Raw genomic sequence first — 12418 nt, 5'->3', positions numbered from 1 at the left:
TCACATTGCTAACTACAGTGAAATTTCTTTGATCATTCAAATAACTTTATAAATTTGACAATCACAATTAGTAATGAAAACATAAATACGCTTGGTAATGAAAACACGCCACCGTTAATATGATTGAAGAAATAATTGATATAAATATCATACACACAAAATAAGCTAAATATTAAAATATATATCATTATGTTTTTATTAAAAAAAAAACATATCAATCTATATATTAGAACTCATAGCATAACAAAGAGAAATATCCAAACAGAATCACATGACATGCAAGTGAGGATTGCATGTAAACCATTCATGGTTTTCTGGTTTATGAAAAATTAGAATAAAGGATTTAATAAATAGTTTTATAGAAGGCACAATAAGAGTATTTATTCTTTTACCTACTATACATGAGTAAAATTACAATTGTCTTATATTTATAAGAATAGCAACACTATGTTCAAAGATAAACCACTAGTGATAAATTTGTTTTGAGACATTGTAGAAATTGAGGGTCCAAAAACTTTGTTATGAGATATTGTGGTGGAAATTGAGGGCATAGGAAACTCTTAACATTCAAAATTGAGAAGTTCAAATACTGATCCTCATCATACTTCTTCAAACCATTGAAATTTTGAAATTGCTGATGCAAGCTCGTCTTCAATATAAAGTTTGTAATTTAAATAAAAAATCAACTCAAGCAAAACTTAAGATAGATCTAAATCATCTAATCTAAAAAAATTGTTTTCACTAATCTCGAATTCGCTTCTTTGTTCTCACTAAAAAAACAGTCTTTTTTTTTAACTCTATTTATAATAAACTCTAAAAAAAAATTCAAAAACTAAAATAGAAATATTTTTCAAGACATAAATATATATATGTATATATACATCTTCATTGAAAGAAATTGAAAAGTTGATAAACTTAATATCTTAAAACCTTATTATTATAAATAAATTTACACTATGCAAGAGAAAACTAAAATTCAATTTAATAAAATAAAATACAAACACCATTTGAAGTTGTTAAATACTGTCACCCCAATGAAGATAAAATGAAAAACCAGTTCACCGATTCATCACATAAAACAAGAATTTTAAAACATCCATGATCCATTGTCATACCGAATTTCAGACTTGGGGAAATTGAGCAAACCCGAAGTTATAGAAAAGAGAAGCGAGAAACAAACATAAATGAGAAGGAAAAGAAAAGGTCATAAGTCAAAGATTTGTTTCCAAATCACTAAGTAATACACATAAATACCACGTATAAAGATTCTCTGGTTCTAAAATATAAGATGATGGGAGAGCAACATCGACTATATGGCCAAACCAGACTAATGTGGCATGGGATTAACTGTGCATAAACACAGTCAAACCATCAGAGTCCGCAACCTGTAAGGTAGAACCTGTGGTCGAAAATGCGTGCATAAACAGCAACAGAGAGCAAGAGTAAAGCAAAGGGGGGCGGTATGATGGAACCGCCTCCTTTTCGGCGCGTCACGGCATTTGAGGACGGCGGAGAACAAAGGACGGTAATAGCCAACCAAGTTTTGGCATGCTCTACATAATAACTGAACTTCCTCTCGAGACTGGGATATCAAGAGCAAGGTCATCAAGCCCATCCCTCACCTTGAAAAAGCCTTTGTCATCCACATGGCAGATCAACTTTCCACTAAAGCACCTTGTAAGAAAATGGTGATCCTGTCAGTTTCTTTCTCCATAGCCATAACTAATGCTTTCTTAACTACTTCATGGTTAAAAGAATGGCATTCTGAAGATCACGATGTACTGATGCTTCACCCCGACATCACTCTCCGCCTCTCATACTCTCCTTCCAGAAGCTTTGTGATCTTGTCCTTGGCATCCTCCACTGCCCAACCAGTGCCACCACCCCAGCATTCAGAATTTCTCTCACCCGCATGGCGGGCAGAAATTAGGTTCGAAACATGTGTACAGTTTCACTCTCCGCTACAATTTTGTGGGAAGCTGATCTCCTCCAGGTTTAATGGAACCAACACATCAACAATCACCGCCTAGCCAAAACAGAGCTAACCCATTTGAGGCATCCAAAATGTCATGGTATCCTCACAGCTGATTCTAGAAGCATGATGAATCATTCATTATATCATCAGTTGAGAAAATTTCCATACGAGTAGAGTTAAAACAGATGCCATATCTCTTCCTGTTCTTTTCGGGTCCACAGGCAAGTGTGATCAGCTTTTTGAGAAAATGGGATTTGTATCTAGGAGCTGCAAGATCCTCAAGGCTTCAACAAGTCTAGGAATGTCATCAGAGAGAAAATATTCAAGAATTATGGCACTAGCTTCCTCCTTGAATTTTCTTTACTTATCAGCATCTTCATCGCTGATCTCCATCCGCACCAGAAAGCTTCAGAAAAGAAGAGTCAAGCCATCCTCATCAATTGCTTTTGGTACTAGCAGCTGGAAAGCGCTTTGCAGAAGGTATATCAAGAGTAAGGTCATCAAGGCTCTCAGCAAGCCTAGAGAACCCCTTCATCATCTGACTAGAGCTTATCAGGCCTCTTCATCTGCTGCTTCTTTAGGAGTTTCGATATAAGGTGATTCCATGCCTGGTTTTCCCATTGCAAGTATCAGAGCCTTTTCACTACTTCATGTGGAAGAATGATACACCCAATTTCTAATGCATCTGCAGGCCTCTAAAAGTATCCCCACTCTCTAAATATTCTTTCAACAAATCTGAAATTCTTCTTCACCTCTTCTACGGTGATGTGGGTACTAACACCATCTTCACCAACTAGCTCTGCAGCGGATGAGGTGCTTAGAGGTAACTCCCTCTCTGCAATTTGTATAACTTAAGTCCTCGAGGCCCCAGAAAGGGTTTTGTCATAAGGAATGCAGGTGAGGAGGATGTCATCAACAACTGCACGCAATGAAAAGAGCCAGAATGTCAACTGCATCAAGGATGTCAACTGCTAAAATCATCTGCAGACCAAGGAAGTATAGAGAACCCTTGGCTAATCTGTTGGAGCCGAGCTTATCACATCAGCATATAAAAGCAGACAGTAAGACTGATGCCACTTCTTTCTATCATGTCTATCCATTGCAGTGACACAAGTTTTAACAAAGTAATGATGGTATTCTTCAGAGCCAAGTTCTCTGAGATCAGAAGCAGCTTGTTCCACATCTCCTGTGCTGAAGTATTCCTCAATAATTGTTATCACAGACTTTTTGTAATCATCCAATGGTGTTGTTACAGTAGCACCTAACAAAATGATAGGGTTCCTACTATCACAAAACAAATAAAGAAATTTAAGGGGTGATCATAATTTATACAAATGTGTCACTAATAAAGATGAACCAGTGTGTTTACAAGGACCTCATTCCATTTGTTTTAGTCAAGAACCACCAAAGCAATCAATAATAAGTATGTTAAATGCCAGTTTCACTAAATCATACTAAATTGGTAAAAGTTCTTGAACATGTAATGCAGGCTGTGCATGCCTGTGCATGCATGTACAGGAGAGAGAGAGAGAGAGAGAGAGGCATACTTCACCACTGTCGCGAATTTGGGTCATTCCGATCAAGACGAATCAGAATCAGTATCAAGGAGTTTACCCCATCGCCCCTTTGCCGCCACCATCTACAAAACAAGTTTCATTTTTTATGAGCTAAGTCAAATGGTGTCCTAGATAAATATTTGTTGAAATGTGAAAAATTAGAAATTAAACTATTTTGTTGAATCTGGTCCAACAAAGGAAGGAGCAAACATGTAACAACCATACATAGAAAGATAAATATACTCATTTGTTTATGATAATGCTGTTAACATAGTAAAAAAGCATTAAGACTTGATTTTGCATTTGGAAGATTTAATTATCATAAATATGGCTGGTTTTGTTAAAATAAGCTTCAAATAAAAGAAAATAGTTTTCACTAACAGGGTTCTACCACATGCAATCAGCGTGCATAAGTAATTACAATGAAAATCATGGGTATGGCTTATGTTGGAAATTATGTTTCCATTATTTATTATAATTATGCAAGGTATAATCTTCCAAAAACTTCATGATTGTTGCTGAGAAAATATCATATTACCAGGAAAAGAAACAACAATTGAATTCTACCTAAAGACTGTTCATCCTTCAATAGTGAGCTTCAGCTTCAAAAGAATCTCAACTCCATTAGCAGGAAAAATTAGCAAATGTGTACCCACATTTAATTTTACTGCATATAGCTCAGGTATAAATCAAATCTATCAATATGTAAAGCAATTTCAACAACTACATTCGTACACAAGCAGAAGCAACATGCATATGATCCAGGATGTCAACATAGAATTCCAAACAGTATATTTTGAAATAATTACTAAAACTGATAATTAGGGACTACCTAGGAGCATGTAAAAGTACAGTGATACTAAGAAATCCATTAAATAAGCAATGGAGTAGAAAATGAACAAAGGGACCCTCAACTGAAAAAAAAAAGGCAGAAAGCAAAATATATTTCTTAATAAAGTGCGCTGTACAAAACTGCATTAGATTGTGAACAAACTAGACAAATTTCAGCTAGATTGAATATATTATTGTCAATCCAAATAAAATAAACAGATTGTTTCATAATTCATACATTTACATGGATTCATTGGCCAGACAATATAAAGCAGTGCCTATGGTCTTGGTTTCTCAATGGTAGATAAAAAATCTAGGGCAGCTCACAAATTATGCGTTAGAGCCTCTCTAATCCATTATTGACTGATTGTTTATATAACACTAGCTAATTTTCTAAAAACTGTACACCCTAACTTCCAGAAAATGAAAAGATAGTTTAACAAAATTTCAGAAATAAAAACTGTGTCCCAAATCCACCAGCATGAAAATTTCAACATCACAAAAGGTAGAGTTCCCCGCGGAAACATAAAGGAAGGGAACCCAGATAAGGCATACAACAAAAGTATAATAACGCATAAGGCGGGTTCCTTCAAAGTTGCCACAACAGTAATTTATCCACATAGTTCCATAACCAGCATCTCTGGTAATACTTAAAAATTATTTCACTTTGTGCAAAGACAACAGGAGAATTGAAAGTATGATAGACTGCCAGTGATGTGCATGCATCATTTCAAACATTGCTATCATTTTATGCCATAATTGCACACGCCATTTTAATCAAATCACAACAATAACCTCAATTTCTATTTACATTGAAGGCCTAAGATATGTCACTGTAAAAATGAAATAGAGACATACAATAGCGACAAAAGGGGGCAGGTGAGTTCCATGAAACACATAAACAGGCTGCACAGATAAGGCATACAAACAGAAGTATAACACACCCATAAAGGCGTCTCCTCCCAAAGATACAACAGTAGCACAATCCATATAGTTCCATAACCAGTACTGTACCCCTGCTCACCATGCAGACGGCATAAGAGAATTGAAAGTAAGATAAACTTCCTAGTGATAAAGTACATGCATCATTTTAATACCTCATTTTATGCCATAATCAGTACACTATTTTAATTAAATCACAACAGCCTCAATTTCACGTACTTTAACGCTCAAGATGCGCTGTACTGCAAAATGAAGGGAGACATAATAATCGATAAAAAGTGGAGTAGAGTTCTATAGAACATAAGTTGAAGTAAGGGAAATTTCAGAAAGGGCAGGCTACAAATAAAAATATAGCAAGAACGATAAAGGTGATCTCCTCCGAAGATATAATAGTCCCATGATCCACATATAGTTCCCAACAGCATTTCAGCCGATTCTTAGAATTATTTCACTACGCAAAACAGGAACAGGAGAGAGAAATAGAAGTATGATACAAACTGCTAGTGGCTGTGTATGCATCATTGCGATACTGTCATCACCTCATGTCGCAACCAACCTGGATTAGATCACAACAGCCCAATGTCATCTAACTTTTAGTCTCTATCGAAGCGCAACCGCAACAAGAAGTGGAGATGCTACTAAACAAAAGAGCTGTAATAAGATAACATGCTTTGCAACATAGACCACAACTCTCGGACTCAACAAAGTGAAAACTAGTCGGACTCCATGAAAACCAAAAGAATGCAAGAGGTTACTGCTCACTTCAGGCACAAGAACAAGATCTCGTTTAACCTATTTATCACCACTCTCATCGCGCCGGAGTTGCAACAACTGCGACTTTCCCAACAGAATCTAGAGTCTTTCAATTGACGGATGAAGATTGACATTGAGCACATATCATCCCAAAGAGATTATGTCAAATCATATTCCGGACTCGTTCGAGACAGAAACATACATCACCACCAAGCAGGGTTGCCACACATTACATAAAACTCTAACGAGGAAAGGAAAGTTATGTAATCATATAGGAAATCTTGTAGTAAACCAGTTTTCCGACTTTAACGAGTTCAATATACATCACCAATCACTTGGCTCGCTATCCAAACAACAATAACATAAGCATAGATAAGCCCTGAAAGATTATATACAGCAGCAGGATTCAGCATCCGAAGTCTTTGCAGTACATTACGCCAGTAATTACCCCACCACGGTCTCGCAGCGCGTGAAGTCGTCAATGAACATCAAAAATGCTATCAACATCAAATTCTCTTCAGAGAGGCAGATCAGAAATGTCAATCAATCGCACACAGATACAAAGAATTCTCTACTTCAAACTTTTCAACAAATAACTCACCCTTCTTCTGCTCACAGGCAGCACGAGAGCTTCCCGGAGTGCGACCGCCTCACATGCCTCACCGCGAACCCAACCGTTTTGGAACCTTTATTGCTCGATCGCGACCTTCTCATATCGCAAGTGCCCAGCCAACAACGATGTAGGCGTGATCTCAGGCGTAGTATTGGTGTTACTCCCGCTGCTCTGGCGCCGCAAACCTCCAACACCGCTCTGCCTCATCAGATCAGAAACCCCCTCTTCTCCCTTTCGGCGAAGCTATCCCTAACCTAAAAACCAACCCAAACCATCAAATCAAAACCAAAACCACCACAAAAACAACACAAAAACCAATTCAAACCCACCAAAGAAAAAGATCACAGAGAAAAATCAACTCCAATGCTCAATCCACTATAACAGAGGAGCTAAAAACACCCTCCTCCCTCAACCCACTCGCTCAGGAACAACCGTGAGCGAAGACAGAGAAGGGGATCGAAACCCTAGAGATCGGGGAAGGAAGCGATCGAGATCTCGGCCCTGGTGGCTTGATTTGTCCTCTGATCCCGGAGTCTCGACGTGCGGTGGCTCCCCAAATGACCGCCGAGATGGAGATGGGATGGGATGGGGATGGGATGAGTGGAATGGGCGGCTAAAGTGGTATTTATATGAAGGAAGGGTTGGGCTTCCGGTACACGTCAGAGGAGTGGCGAGTAATATCCCCTGTTGATGTACACGTGCACGCTTTTTAAGAGGCTCTAAAGGGCAGTCACTGGGCCTCAGTGAGTTAGGGTTTCGGTTCTATAGAATTACCGAACTGTTCTTTCCTGTTTGGGCTGGATGCCAAGCCGGGCCCAATTTGGAGTTTTGTTGTCCACTTTGATGTTATTGGAATTACGAATTGGCCTTTTGTTTGGGCTGGAAGATGGAATTCTGCTTGAGCTGGAAAGAAGAAACAACGGCCAGGCCTATTTATGTTTGGCAGCCCATTTCGGGTATTATTGAATTACAAAATTGTCTCTTTGTTTGAGCTAAAAGATGCAAAAAGGACCAAGGCAGTTTGGGTTTTGGATGCCTCGTTGTTCTATCTAATTAGCTTAATATTTTTGAGGAAAAAGTTGGAAGTTGTATTGAACTATGCTGGTTAAAATTTGGTTATGATTTCAAGACTTAAGACGGAAAAATTAAATCTTTATTTAAAACGCACAAGATAACAAATTATAATTTTGTCTAGTATTTATATATATATATATATATATATATATATATATATATATATATGTCAAGAAAAATACTTTACTATTATGCTATGATTAGTGGCTTATTCATATTTTTAAAATAAATAAAAATAATATACCAATGGGAGTTGATTTAAATGATAGAGACTTTAGCCACTTAAGCAAATAGTCGAGTGAGCCCTATATTTTTATAAAAATTTTGGAAAAATTTTTCAAAAGTTTTCAAAAATTAAATTATATTTAAATTTTTATTAAAAAAATAAATTTTATTTATTTATTTATTTTGACATTTTTTTATTAAAAAGAGCTGTAAGCTCACTTTATTAAAACCAATAAAAGAGATTATAAAAGGAAAACTAGAGGATACTCAAAACAGAAAAAGAAAAACACAGCAAAGAGGGAAAGGGAAGAAAGAAGCTATCAAATTGGCGGGAAAGTCTCGTGGTGAAAAGTCTCTCATGATCCACCTGGAGGTCTCTGCTCTTCATGGAAAAGGACAAGGTATGCGATTGCTTCCATGAACATCAAGCCTTGCGTACCGCTTGATTCCGCTTGTTGAACCATATGTATGGAAGGTTTGCCCTGAGAAAAGAGTGTACTTTGCGAGGATGTTACCATTCTTCAGCCTCCAATCTCGGGCCTCGCCATGTAATTAAGAGCTTGAGGATCTCCGCATTGAAGCAATGATGATGCGTTTGATTTTTAATATTGCATCTTCTAATTTGTTAAAGAGTTACAAAAATTTTATTTCCAAAGATCCAAATGTGAGGTTACTTCAATCAATGTGAGCCTACAAAATGAATCAAATAATTAGAATCGAAGAACAAAGAAAACCAACTTCCCACTAGAGATACTATCACCGTTGTCCCTATATTAGCCTCGCAGAAAGATAAGAAAGGGACCCTTCTGAGGAAGGAAGTAGTAAGCAAGAGTAACTTCCTTGTTCGAGGCCCTAAAAGAGATTAGTGTTACTCACTCGAGCAAAGGCTATATGAGCAATACAGCGTGGTTTAGCTCTATTTTCTAAAGATACAGTTACATCTCATCTTCCAGATATGCCAAACTGTAAAAACAATTATAGATGGAACAAAGATGGACTTATGCATGCCGATCCAAACCATTGCCCGACAAAAACCGGAGGAAAGAAACGGCTCAGCAAACCAAGACCGAGACCACATCATTTCTGGGCTTTAGGACAATGATTCACCAAGTGCTCCAGTTAGTTTCAAAAATCCACACCACAAAGGATGCAAAGAGTTTGTAGACCCAAAATTCAATTAATATAGGTAATCAAGGTTTTATTTTTAATTCTCAAGGATAAGCTGCGTAAAGTGCTTTAATATAGGGGAGAGAGTTTTAAGTCGTCCAAAGTCTAGCCAAGCCAATGCTCCTCCCGACATGTATCTCTAGCTAAATGCTTAAATCATCAAGAGATAGTTACGTGACTCAGTACCATACCCAATAGTTACCACCAAATTGAATCCATGCAAGACCCAATATAGACTTAAAATCATCCGTAAAGTTGCCAAAAAGAAGCTGAAGCATCTAATCGCATCAATAAGTACTATCAAGAGATCAAGAAATGAAATATCATTCAAACCCAGTCTATGTCGAGATAAGTAGGCTAAAGCAAGTGAGATCTCAAGACACGTAAAGGAAAAAGAAAGGAAGTGGAAGAAGGATTAAAAGATTTTGGTCAAAGTTTTGGTCTCAAAATTTTAGTTGTTTCTCGACAAAGTCACCTGAAAAACCAAGAGCAATTCATAGGGGGTCATCCATCCAAAAGTTGCTGCACTATATTTAATTCGGAGCAAATCTGACCCACATTGTGATTGTTAAGATAACTGAAAAACATTGTTGGCTATAAGAGATTGCCTCATCTAGGATTTTTATATGCCTAAGCCCTCCTATAGTGATTGTGTGTAGTCTCGTCCAATTCACAAGATGGATGCCACTTCTATCGCCACTACTAGACCAAAGGAACTTTCTAACTAATTTTGAAATATTATCTAAAATCGAATTTGGAACATGATAAATCAACAGATAATACAATGGAATAGACACAAAAGTAAAATTAATAACAATGGTCTTAGCAACAACTAAAAATTTTGAATGTTTCTAACCAGCACCATGTTTATCCAATCTATAGCACGCATGGAAAAACAAAGACAACAAGTTTATTGGGAGAAATTGGGGATGCTCAAATAGGTAAAGGGATAGCACTCTATTCTGAACCTTAAGATAGAACAAATACTTTTGGCTAACCCTAAACCAACTAGAAGATCTTAGATTTATTTCTATTCAAAGATTACCTAGTTAGGTTCTCATGAAAAATAGTAAATGATGTTGCGAGCAACCGTAAGAGAGGCTTGAGTGATAATAACCAAATCATTGGTGTACATGAGATGATTAAAATTAGGAGAAGGAAAACGATCAAAACCAAGAATAAGATTTTGATTCAAAGTAAAATTGAGAAGGGAAGTCAAATATTAAGAGACTAAAATGAAGAGATAAGGGGAGAGGGGGAGAGGGGGTCCCCTTGCCTGACCGCTCTAGAGGTAGAGAACTGGGGAAAACAGTAAAGCAAATTAATTAGCATACAGAGGCAAAAGTGAGGCAGGCCTTAAATCAAGGAAATCCAAGCATTAGGAAAGTTCATTTTGGCTAAAGTGGCGAGAATAGATGTTCAACTTATCGAGTCAAAATCCTTTTCAATATCAATCTTGACTACCATCCTGGGGAAGCACGGTCTCGATTGATAGTGTGAACAACTTTTGCAATGTGATAATGTTATTTTACATGTTGCTATACCTAAGACAAATCCACATTGTTCACTAACTAATAAAACGAGGCAAAATAGTTTTTGAGCCGATTGCAAGAAGTTTGGAAAGAATTTTATAACAAACATTGGTTAAAGCAACATAACGATCATCAAAAACTATTTTGGGGTGGCTTTTCTTAGAAATGAAAGTGGCATAGGTCTTACACCAAGAATTTATAATACAAGATTGTAGAAATATTAGAAAGTTGAGAAAAAGATAATCACCACCTCTATTCAAAAATTTGTAAAACTCTCGCATTGAAACCATCCAAATCCGTGACACTTCCCTGATGAAAGAGACATAAGACCTGGAAAAACCCTCATCTTTTAGAAACATCTCTAACTAGAAACTCTACTCACTATCCAAGAGAGTGATCATCAAAGCGTAAAAGTTGAAAAATCTGAAAAACTTTTAGGATTGGTATCTTTCCAAAGATTAGAATGAAAATCATAGAAAACTTGCTCAATGCCAAGATTATCAGTAACCCAATCATACCATCAGTGAATGTAAAATGAACGAGATGGAGTTGTAATGCTTATGAATATCATGCGCTGAGACCATTGTGAATTTCCCCTCATTGTGAACCCGAGGGAAGCCAAACCCTTTGAGACCATTTGAGAGCATTTTTGCCCCTTGAAGTGACGACATTTCCTACAAAGCATCACAAGATTTGAAGAGAAATCATCATTCATATTAGCTGCTAGAATCAAGGATTTGCATCATCGAAATCTCTTTTCTAGAGTGGTGGAGAGCCTACTCAATTAAGTTCTATACCCGTGGTTCTTGAGAGCAAAAAGACCTGATTTTATGCGCGGAAAAAGAGATGAAAATTATGCATTGGGTTAGAATGGGGAGTAAAATTCAAGGCATCATTGACAACATGATGCCACCACATAATCCAACCAATAATAATCAAAATGAATAATAATAACCGACGTAGAAAACCGAAAAACAAAAAGGTGCATGATTCGGAGAAGGATTGGAGGAAAAATGTTTAAGAATACAAGAATAAAAAATTGTAGGCCAATGCGAATTCACTAAACAGCTATCCATCCTAGCTTAACGATGAGCTAGACCAAATTGATTGTTACATCAAGTAAAAGTCAAAGACCGTATAGTGAACATTTAGAAGATTACATTAAGAAATAAAATCGGAAAAAAAAGATGAGATTTACGAGTCTAATAATGATCCCAGCCACCTTTATAATCCTCTATAGTTAAAACGTTATTAAAAACCTCCCAATAAAAATCCATGGGAGATCAAGGAGAGACATACCGTAAAGATGGTGCTAGAGGGCTTTATGTCCTTCAATATGATTGTCATTATAAATAATGTAAAGAAACCAACTCATTAGAAGACAGTGGAAAAGATTACCAAATTGAGGGCATTTTCGAGAGGCTGTACTAGGTAACCTTCCCAATTTGCGACGCCATCAGAGTTATTATCCTCCCGAAGAAACCTTCGTAAAATATATATTTTTCCCCAATCCCAGCATTTAGGTAACCGGAACAAAAACAATGAAGCCTTTGAGCATTCGCTCTGATTTCAAAAGGGCAGAAGATATAAGGTGTAAGCTTCCTGATCAAACCAAGTGTATAGGAGATGGTATCTCAATCGATACCGCAATTCCCAAAGAGACAATAGTTTAGTTATCATTATAACAAAATAGAATTTAAAAAGAACGAGAGGAAAAACAAATATAAGAATCTGGTAAATCAATGATCAT

General features: G+C 36.8%; 1 pseudogene; it reads right to left on the bottom strand.

Moving 5' to 3' along the window:
- Positions 1-1371: 1371 nt before the first annotated feature.
- On the bottom strand, positions 1372-6470 carry LOC120254205 (annotated as a pseudogene).
- Positions 6471-12418: the final 5948 nt, after the last annotated feature.

Source organism: Dioscorea cayenensis, unplaced genomic scaffold (assembly GCF_009730915.1).
Source record: "Dioscorea cayenensis subsp. rotundata cultivar TDr96_F1 unplaced genomic scaffold, TDr96_F1_v2_PseudoChromosome.rev07_lg8_w22 25.fasta BLBR01000378.1, whole genome shotgun sequence".
Classification (NCBI taxonomy): domain Eukaryota; kingdom Viridiplantae; phylum Streptophyta; class Magnoliopsida; order Dioscoreales; family Dioscoreaceae; genus Dioscorea; species Dioscorea cayenensis.
The sequence above is the reverse complement of the archived record's forward strand: the minus strand, read 5'-3'. Positions and strand labels throughout refer to the sequence as shown.